Consider the following 19656-nt stretch of genomic DNA (forward strand, 5'->3'; position numbering starts at 1 on the left):
ACACATTGACATTACGCTTTGTGCAAACAGTAAACACAACATCACATCATTTCGTCCATCAAAAAGCATATAACAATTATTTTTGATTTTGGGACAAATCAACATCATCAAACACTAACCAAATTTGCACGTTCAACCCACAACATGACTACCAAACCCAAACAATCTTTGTTGTCCAACATTAATTAACCCATGCATATTCAAATCAACATCAAAGATTCTTTTACCTATTGCAATGCCCAAAAAATAAATACAATCAACCCATTTCATAATTAGTAGTATAAGTGAAACGACATACTTTCATTCATCAGAGTTTAATATACATTTACAAGATGATAACAAAAGAAGTTATATAATTAGTCATGTGCCTTGGTGGTTTACATCTTTCCAAGCCACTGCTTGGTTACAACAAAATAAGTCTAACTCAATATAACTAAGCCCTTGGCTATACAAAATAAATAGAATAAAAAAAGAAGTTCTTGTTCCACGTCTCCCCAAACTATTGTCTTAGCGAAGGCATATCTCCAACACCTGAAAATGGTTTTCCCCAAATAGGGTAAGCCTCACAATATATGAATCTTAACAAAGATATATGTATAAGGTACATGTGCAATGCCTGAAGTAAAACAATTTGTATTCCACAAAATCATAATATTCCAAATTCTACATCGCAGTCCATTTTATCTCATTTCTTTTCAAGATGATAAATTTCACCTCAATTCATGAGTCAAGTTCCTCATTATCCAGATAACCCAACTGATGCTACAACTCAGTGGGTCTCTAATCGATACAACCATTACATAAACACTTCAGTTTGCCATTGTACGAAAATTTCGTCCGTGGGAATTGACACACATGTATACGCGCGGTTTCGGGACTTTCACCCTAGACACTCAGGCTAACTTAATTTAATGGATTCCATCCCCTTTCTCCTCCCAAACATGGAGTACATCCCTGTCTCCTCCCGACATCATACATATACAATGTATTTAAAATACAGTCATATTCAATAACAACCAATAAGAGATTAGTTTCAATTCACCTAATCCTCATGCAATTTCTACAACAATCATAGCTATCCTCCACCAATAGCCCAATACAGATATTTTTAAACAGATATTCAATCTCAGATAGATAATTTATTCAAAATTTCATAGGCAAACGATAATACATATTCTTCTCCACTATTTATGTCAACATCCATTCACTTTCACATTTTCAATACCAATTCCATTTATTTGTACAAAACAAATATTTTAAAACATTTTAGGGTAAACTCCCTCTTTCCCAAAATCAACTATTGTGTCACAATATAATCTCATATTTAACCCCATAACCATTTATAACTCTTTCACTTAGAAACCCCTCTTTTGATTTAATACTCAAAATCACAACAAGTCTCAACATTTCATACCCATCAACAAATAACCAAGTTAAAACTTATAGAAGAGTGGAGAAAGTCCCCACGTCAAAGTTAGAAGATGAGCAAAGCAAAGGGAAACTTCAAAGACACCAAAATCTATTTTTGTTCGGATGAAGAGAGAGCCCACGACGTGCTCTACCTTTTTCTCGAAGGCACTAAGGTGAGGAACCCAATGGATCTAGGCAAAATAGTACAGAAAAATGAGTTTTAGAGAGAGAAACTCAAGATCTATGGTTTTGGAGAGTTTTAGAGAGAGAAAGAGATGAAAAAGTGATGTAAAATCTGGTTGTTACGAACTGATATACGTGTAGTTCACTCGAGCACAAGAGTTAACGCTCTGCGTTAGACACAATAAGTCGTTCCGCTCGAGCGCAAAAAGCGACGCTCGAGCACAGAATGCACACTCCCAGTAGTTTTGCAGAGAACATACCATCGCTCGAGCTCAAGAAGTGCCACTCGAGCTGAGCCTGCTCGAGCGCAGAACACACTCGCCTAGTAGTTTTGCGGACTTGCAAAAGTACTGAGAGTTTGCAAAGCCCGCTCGAGCTCAAGAAGTGTTGCTTGAGCGGAGAAGCAAAAATCTGGGCAACAAAAGTTTCAAAACTAAGCAACCAACTTGTTCCAAACATGCTCCAACCAACTCAAAAGTCAAACTCAAAGGACAACAAGGGGAATAAGAGATGAACAACAACATTAAACCATAAAACTCGAGTCTCGAATGCAGCCAAAGGTCGAGTCAAAATCAGAATCACTATAATCTCCCCCCTTAAGGAATTTGGTCCCTGAAATTACAAATCAAGTTCAAAACCATTTTTAAACAATTTACCACCGTGATAATTTATCAAGTTCAACATCACGAATTATCCTCCGGTCATTCATTTTCACTAACCCAATACACAAGTTCCGACACTAAAGTACAATTCATATATTCCCAAGACATTTACATTGTTTAGGATAAACCCAAGCTCACAAAAATTACACAACATATATAATGTTTCCAAAAGTGATAGAACACATTATTTCCATCTTGTTGTTGTTTTTCTCCTTGCTGTTGGTTGGGTTTGGCTATTGGGAGTCTTGGTTGTACTTGAAATAGGTTGGGAGTTGTGTTTTTCACTTAAGCAACCATCTTGCATTCGAGCAGTCTCTTATAGTCTGTAAAACTACTAAGAGTTGGATATCTACGTTCAAGTGGCATTTCTTGCACTCGAGCGAACTTTTACAACTCTGAACTATTGGGAGGAGGTCATTGTGTGCTCAAGCGGTGGTTTTGGTCACTCGAGCGGTGTCACTTATTATGTCTGTCGCTCAAGCGACCATTCCTTCGCTCAAGCAATCTGATCACTTTTTCATCTCTTTCTCTCTCTAATAGCATGATAACTAACATTATAGTTACTTGCAAAAAATATAAGAGATTTAATTTGTTATTAAAAAAAAAAACAAAAAAAAAAAACAAAACGAAGTTACTTATAATTAGAATTTCTGTTCTCTCTTTTTTCTTATAAAATTTTAATCATAATCAAATTCATACAAGATAACATACATATTATATATATTTTTCTTTTCTTGCATTTTATTTTCTACCATTTTCACTTTTTACCATTTATTTTTTTCTAATTCACAAATGGACCCAAAAGGGGCTCCTGCATGATGTTGGGGAATTTTCAAAATGGGTTTTCAAATTTATAGTTTAATTTTTTTGGGTGTTTTCAAAACCTTCTTTGTTTTCTTTGGAAAGCATGAAATAAGCTTGGGGACTTTGTCCCACATCGGAAAGAGAGGAAAACATGGAGCACTTACTAAAGTACTACATGAAATATTCCTTTGAATATGGAATCATGAGGTGAAAGCTAGTGTGCATGCACCCGCACCACAAGGATGGTGCAATGCACCATCCACACATGGGCGTGGCATGGGTAGTGGGCTGTGTGACATTTGATGGCGCATTTTGCACGGATGCACCGGTGCAAGGCGCCATGAGGGCGCTTTCTATGTGGCGTCCGTTGGTAACGAGTCAACCAACCGATCGAACGCTTGTGTGTTCGATCTGGAGCGGTTTGATCATAGTCGTTGATTGGAGATGTGCGTGATCGTACAGATGAGATGGCTTTCCTATTTGCATCGGACAGGTTGAAGCGATGACATGGAACCAACGTGGCATGGGTGACTTGGAATACGGTCAACTCCACGTGGCAGTGACGTGGCGTTCGTTAGCAATGAGTCAACCAACCGATTGAACAGTTGCGTGTCCGATCTGGAGCGGTTTGATCGTAGCCGTTGATTGGATGCGCGATTGTATGGATGAGATGGCACCCGATCATGATCAGGTGTATTAGTCAAGGCACCTATTTAATGTGAGAATGATTTGCACCGTAGATCATCGATCCAACGATCAGATCTGATCGGATGCGATCAAGGGACATAACTATTCGATCAGGTGCATTAAGGCCTATAAATAGGTTACGAAATCAGCCATTTCATTCCATCTAAAAAATTCAGAAGCATTCATGCAATTCTCTCTCTCTCTTTTTCCCTCTTGATTTTGAGTTTTCGATCAAAAGTTTCTTAACCAAATTTCTACTTTTCTTACTGATAATCAAGTTCTGCAAATTTGAATATTAGTGTCCTGGTTTTCTTGATTATATCAAGAGTATTCTGATCTACTGTCGTCAGTACAGACTCCGATAGACTTGATCTTTAGATCAGGATTCATTGTATTTTGGAGGTGAATTTGCTATAACCTCCTGTACACCTTTTGGTGGGTGTAAATATTGTCTTTAGGAAAGTGACTAAATAACGCAACTTGAAGTATCCTATTTTTGTTCTACATAGACAAGTTCGTTGCCAAGTTTTGAAGACCCGAAGACCACCAATTGAAGAATTCAAGACTAGTTGTTCCAACACACGATTTATCCAACAAGATCAAATAGTCTTTTAATTTGTGAAAAAATGATCATTCCAGTATTTTTTTGGGGAAAAAAAGGGGGGGGGGGGGGTTGAGATTTTAAAGAAAAAGAAAGACCCAATTAAATTAAAATGAATTGGAATTGGAACCCACTTTCCGACCCTATTTTGCAGATTGACCTATTCGATCATCTCACCACACTACAATCACAATAGAAATCTATATCTATATATCTATACATATATTAAAGAAAATAGAATTTCTAATGAGGAGCCTTCTTAGAGTTCCAAGACCTTATGCCAAAAATATTGAAAAAAATAATTTTAAAATAAAAAACCATCTAAAAAATCCAAAAATATTGAAAAAAAATTAATTATACATGAATAGGAAACCTAATTAATCTAGTTAACCCTTTTTTTTTAAAAAAAAAAATGTACAAAAATACCTTGATTTATGGTTTCTCTTTTCATATCAAGTCACTCTCTCTCTCTCTCTTCGTTGTATATAGTAGTATGTAGTTATAGTATGTTTCAATATCTTCAACAATCTATGAGCTTACAAAAAAAAAAAAGCTTGAAAAATATGTCTACCAACTAAGGGAGCCTTTATTTGCACACACCAATTCCACTCTTTGCACACACTTAATGAATTTTATTTTTATTACAATTTTATCCCTAAATAAAATTACCATTATAGACATCTCACACAATTCAAATAAACACACATCCTCTCAATACACACACACGTTGCAATGCCTCTGCTTCCTCATTTTGCTAAATGATCCACACACACACACGTTACTCCATACCAGAGCTCCAAAGTTACTCCATTCTTCATTAGTGTACACTTCTTGCACCAGCTCCACACTCCTTCCACAAGCTGTCTTCCTCATTCTTCCTTCCTCATTCTTCATTCCATTTTTCATTAGTTTACACACTAAATCTCATCCTCGCTCATTGTTATGGAAGATTTACCTTCTGAAAATTCAGATTTTGAGAAGCAGCTAATTGTTTATAAGAAAGGTAACCAAGGAAAGGTGAGTTTTGCTCCATTTTTTTTCCTAGCGTCGTTCGGAAAACCAGGGTCGAACTAGTTAACATATTTCGGAAGTTGTATGCCGAATGAACTTCAAAATTTTGGCAGTTGACTGTTCGGAAGTTGTTTGCCGAATGAACTTCAAAATTTCGGCAGTTGACTGTCGATTTATTGGGCATATTTCGAAGCTTGATTTCCGGCAAAAACAATACATTTCGGAAAACCAGTTCCGAATGAAGCACAAAATCATCCATGACAGTGGGCTATTTCTTCGATCGGAAAATGGTTCAAACAAACCCCAAAGTACAAATGACATACAAATGAGGATTTTAAGATCAATATACTAACCTAAATCTCCAAATGTGAGGGACAGTAATGGACAGAGAGTTTTCTTCACTGCTCTTCAATGGCACTTCTTCAATGAGGAGGTCTTCAATGGAGGTGGGGGACGGACAGTACACACCGTGAGAGTGAGAGATGGGTGTGTGTGAGAGAGACGGAATGGGGAGCCGCTGCAATGTGTGTGTGTGTGTGCACAATTTGGCTTTGAGGGTATATTTGGAAAATAGGTGTGTGCAGTGAGTAAAACAAATTAAATTTAATTTTTTTATGTGTGTGTACTGAGAATGATGTGCATAGAGAGAGTTATGTGTGTGTAAATAGAAGCTCCCACCAACTAAACATGAAGATCCCAAAAATTATGTGCACAAACCACGCCATCATCCCAAAAAAAAAAAAAAAAAAAAAAAAAATCTCATTCCACCATTAAGTTATGAGGCACAACGAAGGCAAAATACGATTTGATGGAAGATGGGTTAGAGAACCATCGATAAGGTTTAATAGGGAGAGAGAGGTTGCAGAAGAAGGTGGAAACCAGTTGTATGGAGTAAGGTTGAGAATGGTGATTCACATTTGCTGCGATAGGATGAGTTCCGTAGCATGTAGATTATAGTCTCGTGATTCATAGGTACTCTTTGAATCAACGTTGGGTGATTGATACTTTATTCTTGCAATGTAAGTGTAATGTGTATATCTAGGTTATAGAGATATACGCATGCTTGGATATAGTGAAACGTGCCCATTCAATTTATTATATATATATATATATGTATATTTTTTTTTTTGACAAATTACACCAGTGGTCCTTTTATTTTATTCTTGTGACATTTTAGTCCCTATACTTTCAATTAATTCAATTTTGACCTGTAATTTTAGATTTTGTTTCAATTTGATCCAATTGATAATATGATTAGTGTTTTTCAAGAAAAATGATTACTAAATTTGTTGAGATAAACTACGTACGTTTAGTAAGTTTATAATTTTATCTTTTTAAAATATAACATTTGACACTTATTTGCTTTTTTTTTTCCCCCAAAATAAAGACTAAGAATTGTTATCAATTGGACTAAATTGAAACAAAATTATAAATTCAAGGTCAACGTCAAGCCAATTAAAATTACAATAACTAAAATAACACAAAAACCAAAGTACAAGGATTACCATTGTAATTTGTCCATTTTTTTTATACATGTTTCTGAGTTTTTTTAATTAGTTTACTCTTCAAATAAAAAGCATTAGTTTTATTGCAAGCATTGGATTGATTAATTATGTTTGTTAGTAACTAGAATCAGTTCTTTTTTACAGTCATCTTGGGTTCTATGAATTTGATATCTTCATATCCGAAGTCTGTGAAATGATTTTGAAATAACTGTGTACAATTTATATATGCATCTCCATAACATTTTACCAATTCTATTAATTTGGTTTTTTTCCTCTATATAATGTTTCATTGATGAAATTTTTAGACTTCATTTGACTTATTCGCCAATGTCCTTGGTGACTAATGAGTTTATTTGTATAATTTTCAGAATTTGTGTATTCGATTTATCAAAAAATGAATTTAGATTGCATCTGATAACATCTCAATTTTTTTATGTGATTTGGTTTATTCATCCATTTTGTACATGTCTTAATATAAAGAATCCATTTGATCTTTGATGTGTAAAACTCTTCCATAATTTATGTTACTGTTGGATTACAATTCATGGTTACTTAAATGAAATTCTTGATCCACAAGTAATTGTAATCAAATTCCATATAATTCTTCCTTCAAGTAAAATCCACACTCACAAATAAACACAAGCCAATCAAAGTCAATGAAAATAAAATGTCTTCACTAATACGTAGTCCAAATTTGCGAATCATTGATACCTTTTATTAATTTTTTCAAACTCATGAAAGTAAAAATTCTTCACTCATAAACATGTATAATCAAAATCCTATGTAAATCCACAATAAATAAATATATCCTATGTAAATCCAATTGAAAAAAAAAAAAAACCTCCATTTAATATAAATCTTTTCTTAAATATAATTCTTGACTCATAGGTAATTGTAATTTAGGGAGTCAAATCCCATATAAATATTTCTTTAAATAAACTTCTAGACTCACAATTAGCAGCCAAACAGGAAATAAAATTCAATAGTTTTAAGGATAATTTACCAGTAAGTCCTAATAATTGGACTTAATTCCCATTAATTCTATTGAAAGTTAGTCCTAATAAAATTGTCACTAAAAATAATTTTTTGTTATTTTTTTTGCATATGTCGCTAAAAATTAACAATTACTGATTTGTTTGTCATGATTATTTTTAATTGTTGCTAAAACTTACAATTGACGTTTTTATGTGATGACTTTTTTAAATTATCGCTAAAAGTTGAAAATTAATGATATTTTTTGGTGACGATTTTTTAAACTATCACTAAAACTTATAATTAATGACTTTTTTGTAATACAATTTTTAAACTGTTGCTAAAAATTAACAATTAGTAACATTTTTTTTAATAAAATTTGACAAAAAATGTCATTAGTTATCACAAGACTTATTGGACAATAAGTTCATTTATTATGACCTATACGTAAGTCCCCTAATTTTAAATCTCTCAATCCACAAATGACCATAAATTAGGGACCATATACCTTGAAAATATGTTTTCCTTTTACTCAATAAAAAGAGTTTTGATATTGTCAGAAGAAATCTCGGAGTAATATGAATTATGATTGATTTTGAAGTAAATTTGGAAAGAGCTATTTTAAAACATTAACCGAAAGAAAACTATTTAGGTGAAATTTAGCATGCAACTTACAATAAAATTAAATAAAACAATTACCATAATAATATATTATTGGAGTAAATTTTTTTATTGGAGAAAAAATTAATATTCACTACAACAAATTGCACATTTGGCAACTAAAATTGGCGACCAAGACAATTTTAGTCACCAAAAATAGCATATTGGGCGACTAAAAATCTGATTTAGTCGGCATTGATTGCAGCTCTTTAGCTACTACATTATTTTGGTCGCCATATAGTATTATTGGCGACTGAAATTAGTTTTAGTCACTGTTTGGTACCATTTTATGGTACTAAATTTTGATTTAGTCGCCGTATAATAACATTTTGCGACAAAAACATTTAGCCGCTAAAAAATCGACCTATTTTGATGAATTTTTGACGACCAAAACTGATTTAGTCTTTGTATATTAAACATTGCTGACGAAATTAAACATTAGTAGCCAAAAATGTTACGTTTGGCGACCAATGGTTAGTTGCTGTTAAGGAGATTTGGCGTCAAATAAATATTTAGTCGCTAAAGCTTCAAAAAAATTTTAGAGGGAAACTCATTAATATTGGCACCCAGTATTGCACTTTGACAGACACACATTTTGTTCTGTTATGTCTCATACACCAACATACAGAGCAGTCGATACCAAACCTCACCGTCACTCACCACCGCCGATCATCACCATTGCTGGCCATTGGCGCTCGCCACCACGACCACTGTAAGTCGGCACCACAACTGATTACAGGTATTTGTCTCTCGTCTCTCTCCCTCTCTGTCGATCTGGGTCTGTCCCTTTGTATCTCTTTCTCGATATCTCCCCCTTCCCCGTGTCTCACGATTTCTGTAGGGTTTGTATATTTTTTTTTCTTTCATTTTTTGTTGATTTCGTAAATGGTTTTTTAGGGCTTTTTCTGATTTCATGAATGGGTTTGGTTGAAATTTCGGATTGTGAATTTTGGATTGTTGATTTTAGATTGTTGAACTATATGACCAAATGTGCCTCTGTTTCAGGAATATTCCAAACTAACCATATATATATATGCATGCATAGGTGGAGTATAATATTCCCAACTTTTCATCTAGAGCCAAACACACTCCTATGTTAAACTCCATTTAGGATATCTAAACCCAACTCCAAACTTGATGGTAGGTGTAACCAAACACCCCATTTCAACACAAAAAAAAAAAAAAATTAGAAGTGCAGATTTTTTTTTCTTCATTCTTCATTCTCTAACTTCTCTCTACTTTCTCTCTCATTTTCCTTTACTTTCTTGGAGGCCAAACACCACACCTTTGCTCCACCCTTACACCACCACCTTGACCCACCATCTCCACCACCTCCGGCCACCTTATCTCGCCGGAAAATGGGTCCGGTCGGCACTCCTTGAATCCATCCGAAAATAACACAATAGAAGCACAAACTCTAGATTTTTCTTAATCTTTTGAAGAATCAAAGCATGGGATTTATTTTCTTGATGGATTAGAGGCTTGTACTTGGTAAGAATCTTTCTCTAAAAGTTTAGTTGAAGGTTTTACATATTTTGAGTTAGAGATGATGAAATTTTTGTGTTTTAGATCTATTATGATTTGGGGTTTGCTTGTTGAATTTTATACTCTCAATTAGTTTCCATGAATGTTTTACATGTTTAAAAAAAAAAATGGTCAATTTGATGGTTGATTTGGAGATTTAGATTTTTGGGTTAATCTAGGGTTTGAATGTGATGTAAAAATTGGGGATTTTGGTGTTAGGGAATTTATATGTTGAAATTGAGTTGATAAATGATGGATTGGGTATCTCTATGTTCTATGGAGGAATTTTATAAGTGATTGAAGATATTTTACTTAAGTTGTTGAGTTTATACAAAAATGTTGATTTTTGACTTTTGTAGTAAATTGATGGTGGTATTGTGCATATAAATTGATTGGATATTTAAAAAGTTACTAACTCAAAGATGTTCAAAGGATGGGTGTTATGGAGATTGGATAAGTTATTTGTTTGGGTGATTTAAAGTTGGAGGAGTTCTTTAGCTTGCCATTCCTTAGCATAATTTTATTTAGGATCATTTTTGTAGATGTTGTAATTTTCATTGAAAGCTTTTCCTAATTTGAGATCCTATTTACTAATTGTTAGGATTGGAGGAAGGCATCTCTCCACCTCTTGGAAATTAATTTGTAGAGTTTCAAATCTACACTTTTGCTATTTTTGGAGGTGAGTATACTTACCATGGAAATTACCTTACCTCTATCTTTATTACAAAGTTTGAAAATAATTTTTGAATTAAAGGAAGTGAATGATACATTTCATCATGATATATGTATAAAAAGGAAATCTATAAATTTATTGAGGCCAAGGGTTGAGTTTTAATAAAGATACGATTTCATTTGTATAATGAAGCATTAATTTTTTTATGAGAATTTATTTAAGTTGAGTCTTTCAAATTTTATGATGATGATGATTGAATGACAGTGAAATGTTATGTGAGGGTATTTATTTTATTGATCATATAACCGAATATAGCCTTTGGGGCCACAAGGGCCAAAATGCTTTGGGGTCCTGGGGACCGAAATGTTTTAAGGACCATAAGGGTCGTTGTATGTATAAGGGGTCCTGGGGACCGAAACATTGAAACAAGAATTGAAGTGCTACGATGACATGAGCTATGCTCCTATGGTTATGTTCTGGGTAACGGTACCGTCACCACCTAAGTCGCGAGGTAACGCGACCCTAAGGCTATGTAGTGGATTGTATGATGGACAGGAAATCTTAATGTATTGAAAAGTTATATTTTTGTTTACTTTCATTATCCAAATGTATGTTTTTTTTTCTGCCTTATGAGATTCCTTGGAAAAATCTTGATAACGTTTTATGAAAATTGTATTGCATCATTTTTATTTTTATTTTGTATAAATTGAAGTCCAATTAAGCTCTTATGTTTAGTATCTTTATTTTGAACCCTATTGGTAGGAGCAAGTTTTATAACTCCATGGTATTGGTATACTCATTGGGCTTTAGCTCATTCTTTTAAATAATTTTTTTTTTCAGATTCATAGACTTTTGTGTGGCTCGCCTCAACTTGGAAGACTAGAATTTTTTTTGAAGGATCACAGGTGGGCATCTTGTGGTTGAGGTTTTGCTTAGGGTCATTCTAGGATGTAAGCTTACCCTTTTTTTTTATGAAGGAGGTTGATTGTAAAAATTGCTTATGAAGTTGGATGTATTGATGGATTCGTGATTAGTATGTATTATATTTTTTTTGGGAGGAAATGCTTGGGAACTATCTTGTAGCATGATAATATTTTTTTGTCTTTGAATAGATCATCTCATATATGATAGGCAATTGAAAGGTGCTATAGCGTTTGAGGTGCACCCTCTTGGCAGGGTTTTGCCTTGCCAAGATTGGGTCGTTACATTTTTGGTATCAGAGCATTTGGTTATGAATCTGTAGACTAGTTATTTTAGAATTAAAGTTGATAGGATATTGTAGTTAGTAATTCGATTAGTGATGATGTTTAATAGCGATCTAGTATTCTAAGTTTTAATTGTCTTGTTATACAGGCGGGTATGGCAAGGCGAAGAGTTCATAAGAGTCGCCCCCTTGTGGAAGTACTTGAGGCTGAGCGAGAGCCACATCTTAGTGTTGGAAATGAAGTTCCACCTCGGGTTCAGGAAGAAGAGATTGAACATGAATCGCATAATGAGCAAACTCAAGAGTCAAGTGCCAATCCAGAAGTGGGACATTCAGATAGAGTCGTACCACCAAGGGTTGACACAGCTCCAGCATTTTTAGACCCTAGTGTGCAGCGCCTTTTAGAGTCAATGGCTAGCCTAGCGGAGAGGCAGACTCACATCCTTGAACAACAGAATGCAGCACAGTCAAGGCCATTTGTGCAACCTACAGAGAACCGCCTCACCGCAATTGAGAGGTTCAAGAAGTTGGGGGCTCCATCATTTTCTGGATCGCCCAATCCTATGGAGGCAGAGGCCTGGTTAAGGAGGGTAGAGCATATATTTTCTGTGATGGAAGTATCAGACGAGCAGCGAGTTGCACTTGCTAGTTTTATGCTGGTGGAGGAGGCTGAATATTGGTGGGAGGCCACGCAACGCCTACTTACGGCAAGTGGCACCGGAGGATTGACCTGGAACCAATTCACTAAGGTTTTCAATGACAAGTACTTTCCAGCTACCTATCGGTATGAAAAAGAAAGAGAGTTCCTTCGGCTAGAGCAAGGGGATTTGACTGTAGCTCAATATGAAGCTAAGTTCATTTCTTTATCTCGTTTTGCCCCTTCGTTTGTGGATGATGAGGAGGTCAAATGTCGTCGTTTTACAGATGGGTTGGATTTGGACATCAAATCTCGTATCCGAGTATTGGGAATAACTAACTATTCAACCTTGGTTGATAAAGCCTTAACAGTTGAGGAAGATGTCATAGAAATGAAGTTAGCGGAACAACAGAAGAAGCGCCACCTTAGTTCATCCCATCATGAGAACACATTTAATAGACCGTCAAAAAGAGGTGGTCATGGTTATGGTTCAGTCAAGAGCTCTAGTGCATATCAAAAAAATAGAGAGCATCCCACCCCAACCCAAAGCATTTCTAATCAGCGTCATGGACAGTCTAGTGGGACATCATCTCAGTTTACTCGAAGTGTTTGCAAGCAATGTGGGCGGGCACATACAGGTGTTTGTCATGCTGGTACCGACTTGTGTTTTCGTTGTGGCCAGAAGGGTCATTTGGTGAAAGATTGCACAGTTCCTAAAATGACTAATTTGGGAGATACACGAGCTTGCTTCAATTGCGGACAACCCGGACATTTGGCTAGAGATTGCACACGAACTGCTTTATCTGCTAGTACTGGAGTTGGTAGTAATAAAATTTCAGGTGCCGGCCGAGGGGGAAGCCGAGGAGGAGGTCAGGTTGGGACTCGATTTGGCAAGCAGAATAAAGGAGGTGTTCAATCCGATAGACAAACCTCGCAGGGGAGAGTTTTTCCTTTGACTCAGCGGGATGCTCAGGCTAATCCGGAGGTGGTAACAGGTATTATTTATGTGTTCAGTAGGGAGGCACATGTACTTATTGATCCGGGTTCTACACATTCTTTTGTATCTCTATCATTTTCTTTGCATGCTGATAAACCTATTGAACCTCTAGGCTATTGCTTATCCATTACTACTCCTATTGGGGATTGTGTTATAATTGAGGAGGTATATCGAGGTTGTGTATTACAGTTGGGAGATAGGGAGATGGTAGCGGATTTATTGCCTTTAGAGATGCTTGATTTTGATTTGATTTTGGGAATGGATTGGTTGGCTTCTTACCATGCTTCGGTGGATTGTTATAGGAAAGAGGTAGTATTTTCCAATTTTGGGGAACCTGAATTTAGATTTTGTGGAGATCGATGTGCGTCCCCATCTTATGTTATTTCTGCTATTACCGCTAGAAAAATGCTTAAGAAGGGGTGCCAAGGATACTTAGCCTATGTGATTGACTCCGAATTGAGTGGTCCAAGATTGGAGGATATACCAATTGCGTGTGACTTCATAGATGTTTTTCCTGATGAACTACCTGGATTACCCCCAGATCGAGAAATTGAGTTTGCTATTGACTTAATTCCTGGAACTGCCCTAATTTCTAGTGCACCTTACCGTATGGCCCCAATGGAACTTAAGGAGCTTAAGATACAATTGCAAGAGTTATTGGATAAAGGCTTCATTAGGCCAAGTGTCTCGCCTTGGGGATCACCTGTGTTATTTGTGAAGAAAAAAGATGGCACCATGAGATTGTGCATTGACTATCGGCAGTTGAATAAGGTCACGGTGCGTAATAAGTATCCTTTGCCGCGTATAGATGATTTGTTTGATCAACTTCAGGGAGCATGTGTGTTCTCCAAAATCGATCTCAGATCAGGGTATCACCAACTTAAGATTAAGGAAGAAGACATAGCGAAAACTGCTTTTCGAACTCGCTACGGCCATTATGAATTTCTTGTTATGTCTTTTGGTCTAACTAATGCCCCCGCCGCATTTATGGACCTTATGAATAGAGTGTTCCAACCATACCTTGACCAATTTGTGATTGTATTTATTGATGACATACTTGTTTATTCCAGGAGTCAAAAGGATCATCAACAACACTTGCGGGTGGTATTGCAGACCTTACGAGAAAAGAAGTTGTATGCGAAGTTTAGCAAATGTGAGTTTTGGTTAGATCGTGTCGTATTTTTGGGGCATGTGATTTCGGGTGAAGGTATTTTTGTGGATCCGAAGAAAATAGAGGCTGTGGTGAATTGGGATCGTCCTACTAACGTGACCGAGGTGAGGAGCTTTTTAGGGTTGGCAGGCTACTACCGTAGATTTGTAGAGGGGTTTTCATTGATTGCGGCACCATTAACACGTTTGACCCGTAAGAATACCAAATTTGAGTGGACGGAGAATTGTGAAAAGAGTTTTCAAGAATTAAAGAAGCGATTAACTTCTGCCCCAGTGCTTACTATTCCGTTAAGTGGTGAAGGATTTATTGTTTATAGTGATGCCTCTCATCAAGGGCTCGGTTGTGTGTTGATGCAACATGGAAAGGTAGTGGCCTATGCATCTAGACAATTGAAGAACCATGAACGCAATTATCCCACCCATGATTTAGAGCTCGCAGCGGTTGTTTTTGCTTTAAAGTTGTGGAGACATTATTTATACGGGGAAAAATGTGAGATATATACTGATCATAAGAGTTTGAAATATTTATTCACACAGAGGGATTTAAATTTGAGGCAAAGGAGATGGGTTGAACTGATTAAGGACTATGACTGCACCATTAATTATCACCCAGGAAAAGCTAATTTGGTGGCCGATGCTCTTAGCCGAAAATCTACAGGGAAATTAACTCACATTCAGGGCATTCAATTTAGTCTCTTACATGAAATAAAATCTATTGGAGTTGATCTAGCAGTTGGGAAGTCGGGATCCTTGTTAGCTACAATTAAAGTGAGACCTTTGTTAGTGGATCGCATTCGAGAAGCCCAAGGGAAAGACTCAATTTTGGAGAAGACCCGAGCTCGAGTGAAAGATGGTACTCTGTTAGACTTTATTATTAAAGAAGATGGTGTGTTGATGTTTAAAAATCGGTTATGTGTTCCAAATGAGCCCGAGATAAAAAGGGAGATATTAGATGAGGCCCATAATTCACCTTATGCAATGCATCCGGGGAGTACAAAGATGTATCGAAATTTAAGAGAAAGTTATTGGTGGCTAAATATGAAGAGAGAAATAGCAGAATTCGTGTCAAGGTGTTTGGTATGTCAGCAGATTAAAACAGAGCATCAATGCCCAGCTGGTTTACTTCAACCTCTTCCTATACCTGAATGGAAATGGGAGCATATTGCCATGGATTTTGTTTCGGGCCTGCCTCGCACACAGAAGGGGCATGACTCTATTTGGGTTGTTGTGGATAGGTTGACCAAATCTGCACACTTTTTGGCTACTAAGAAAAACTTTTCACTTGATCGATTAGCAAAAATTTATGTGGATGAAATTGTGAGATTGCATGGTGTGCCGGTATCTATTGTTTCAGACAGAGACTCGCGCTTCACATCCCACTTTTGGCCTAGTCTTCAAAATGCCTTGGGTACTAAACTGAGATTCAGTACAGCTTTTCACCCCCAAACCGACGGGCAATCCGAGAGGACAATTCAAACTTTAGAAGACATGTTGAGAGCTTGTGTCCTAGATTTTCGAGGTAGTTGGGATGAACACTTGACCTTAATAGAATTTGCATATAATAATAGTTATCAATCAAGTATTGGGATGGCTCCCTATGAAGCTTTATATGGGCGAAGATGTAGAACTCCAGTATGTTGGGATGAGGTTGGAGAGAGAAAATTGTTAGGGCCAGAGATTGTTCAAATTACTACCAATAAAGTGCATATTATTCGAGAAAGGTTGAAGGCGGCTCAAAGTAGACAAAAGAGCTATGCAGATAATCGAAGGAGAGATTTGGAATTTCAAGTGGGAGATCATGTATTTTTACGAATCTCGCCATGGAAGGGAGTGATGCGATTTGGTAAGAAAGGCAAACTAAGTCCAAGGTATATTGGGCCATTTGAGATATTAGAGCGCATTGGCAAGACTGCTTATCGTTTGGCCTTACCACCTAGTCTATCTCGCATTCACAATGTGTTTCATGTATCCACATTGAAGAAGTACATGCCTGACCCATCACACGTGTTAGATTTCCAACCAATCCAACTCAAGGATGATTTGTCTTATGAAGAGGAAGCCATAGAGATTGTGGACATGAAGGATCAAGTACTACGTTCCAAGACCATACCACTAGTAAAGGTATTGTGGAAAAATCATGCTTTGGAGGAAGCTACTTGGGAGCGGGAGGATAATATCAAAATTCGATATCCACATCTTTTTCAAGGTATGAACTAGACTAAACAAACGAATAAATTTCGTGGACGAAATTTTCCTTTAGGGGGGTAGAATTATAATATTCCCAACTTTTCATCTAGAGCCAAACACACTCCTATGTTAAACTCCATTTAGGATATCTAAACCCAACTCCAAACTTGATGGTAGGTGTAACCAAACACCCCATTTCAACACAAAAAAAAAAAAAAATTAGAAGTGCAGATTTTTTTTTCTTCATTCTTCATTCTCTAACTTCTCTCTACTTTCTCTCTCATTTTCCTTTACTTTCTTGGAGGCCAAACACCACACCTTTGCTCCACCCTTACACCACCACCTTGACCCACCATCTCCACCACCTCCGGCCACCTTATCTCGCCGGAAAATGGGTCCGGTCGGCACTCCTTGAATCCATCCGAAAATAACACAATAGAAGCACAAACTCTAGATTTTTCTTAATCTTTTGAAGAATCAAAGCATGGGATTTATTTTCTTGATGGATTAGAGGCTTGTACTTGGTAAGAATCTTTCTCTAAAAGTTTAGTTGAAGGTTTTACATATTTTGAGTTAGAGATGATGAAATTTTTGTGTTTTAGATCTATTATGATTTGGGGTTTGCTTGTTGAATTTTATACTCTCAATTAGTTTCCATGAATGTTTTACATGTTTAAAAAAAAAAATGGTCAATTTGATGGTTGATTTGGAGATTTAGATTTTTGGGTTAATCTAGGGTTTGAATGTGATGTAAAAATTGGGGATTTTGGTGTTAGGGAATTTATATGTTGAAATTGAGTTGATAAATGATGGATTGGGTATCTCTATGTTCTATGGAGGAATTTTATAAGTGATTGAAGATATTTTACTTAAGTTGTTGAGTTTATACAAAAATGTTGATTTTTGACTTTTGTAGTAAATTGATGGTGGTATTGTGCATATAAATTGATTGGATATTTAAAAAGTTACTAACTCAAAGATGTTCAAAGGATGGGTGTTATGGAGATTGGATAAGTTATTTGTTTGGGTGATTTAAAGTTGGAGGAGTTCTTTAGCTTGCCATTCCTTAGCATAATTTTATTTAGGATCATTTTTGTAGATGTTGTAATTTTCATTGAAAGCTTTTCCTAATTTGAGATCCTATTTACTAATTGTTAGGATTGGAGGAAGGCATCTCTCCACCTCTTGGAAATTAATTTGTAGAGTTTCAAATCTACACTTTTGCTATTTTTGGAGGTGAGTATACTTACCATGGAAATTACCTTACCTCTATCTTTATTACAAAGTTTGAAAATAATTTTTGAATTAAAGGAAGTGAATGATACATTTCATCATGATATATGTATAAAAAGGAAATCTATAAATTTATTGAGGCCAAGGGTTGAGTTTTAATAAAGATACGATTTCATTTGTATAATGAAGCATTAATTTTTTTATGAGAATTTATTTAAGTTGAGTCTTTCAAATTTTATGATGATGATGATTGAATGACAGTGAAATGTTATGTGAGGGTATTTATTTTATTGATCATATAACCGAATATAGCCTTTGGGGCCACAAGGGCCAAAATGCTTTGGGGTCCTGGGGACCGAAATGTTTTAAGGACCATAAGGGTCGTTGTATGTATAAGGGGTCCTGGGGACCGAAACATTGAAACAAGAATTGAAGTGCTACGATGACATGAGCTATGCTCCTATGGTTATGTTCTGGGTAACGGTACCGTCACCACCTAAGTCGCGAGGTAACGCGACCCTAAGGCTATGTAGTGGATTGTATGATGGACAGGAAATCTTAATGTATTGAAAAGTTATATTTTTGTTTACTTTCATTATCCAAATGTATGTTTTTTTTTCTGCCTTATGAGATTCCTTGGAAAAATCTTGATAACGTTTTATGAAAATTGTATTGCATCATTTTTATTTTTATTTTGTATAAATTGAAGTCCAATTAAGCTCTTATGTTTAGTATCTTTATTTTGAACCCTATTGGTAGGAGCAAGTTTTATAACTCCATGGTATTGGTATACTCATTGGGCTTTAGCTCATTCTTTTAAATAATTTTTTTTTTCAGATTCATAGACTTTTGTGTGGCTCGCCTCAACTTGGAAGACTAGAATTTTTTTTGAAGGATCACAGGTGGGCATCTTGTGGTTGAGGTTTTGCTTAGGGTCATTCTAGGATGTAAGCTTACCCTTTTTTTTTATGAAGGAGGTTGATTGTAAAAATTGCTTATGAAGTTGGATGTATTGATGGATTCGTGATTAGTATGTATTATATTTTTTTTGGGAGGAAATGCTTGGGAACTATCTTGTAGCATGATAATATTTTTTTGTCTTTGAATAGATCATCTCATATATGATAGGCAATTGAAAGGTGCTATAGCGTTTGAGGTGCACCCTCTTGGCAGGGTTTTGCCTTGCCAAGATTGGGTCGTTACATGGAGAAATCTAATTAATGTTTTAGCTTGTTCTGTGTGTTAGTGAGAGGACCTGAGACCACAAGGAGAAAGCCTCTGCAATCTAAGTAAGCCAAGGAGCTTAAAGTGACATTCCATTTCCCCTTCTGGTGTGCTTTTTGGAGATTTAAGGTACCTTTCTTTGAAAAAAAATTTCACTCTAATTTGCATATAATTTTTTTTTATTTTTTGGTTTGCTCTGATGATTAAATTCCTATTTATGTTGTTCCCACCATTTAGAGCAGCAGATGTTTTGAATGTAATCGAACACACTAATTTAGAGTAATAGAAAAAATAATTTATCAGTTGGTTAAA

At 35.9% G+C, this 19656-nt stretch overlaps 1 long non-coding RNA gene across 3 annotated transcripts; it reads left to right on the forward strand.

The window, feature by feature from the left end:
• Positions 1-9552: 9552 nt before the first annotated feature.
• LOC114273529 (uncharacterized) lies at positions 9553-19179 on the forward strand. Of its 3 annotated transcripts, XR_014335369.1 has the most exons (5): positions 9553-9986; positions 10621-10698; positions 11533-11597; positions 18046-18123; positions 18958-19179. It is a non-coding gene; the product is annotated as an uncharacterized LOC114273529 (long non-coding RNA). The 3 variants fall into 3 exon arrangements; XR_014335371.1 differs by lacking the exon at positions 11533-11597; XR_014335370.1 differs by lacking the exons at positions 9553-9986; positions 10621-10698; positions 11533-11597 and adding an exon at positions 16888-17411.
• Positions 19180-19656: the final 477 nt, after the last annotated feature.

This window comes from Camellia sinensis, chromosome 7, assembly GCF_055761805.1.
Source record: "Camellia sinensis isolate YWXY chromosome 7, ASM5576180v1, whole genome shotgun sequence".
NCBI lineage: Eukaryota > Viridiplantae > Streptophyta > Magnoliopsida > Ericales > Theaceae > Camellia > Camellia sinensis.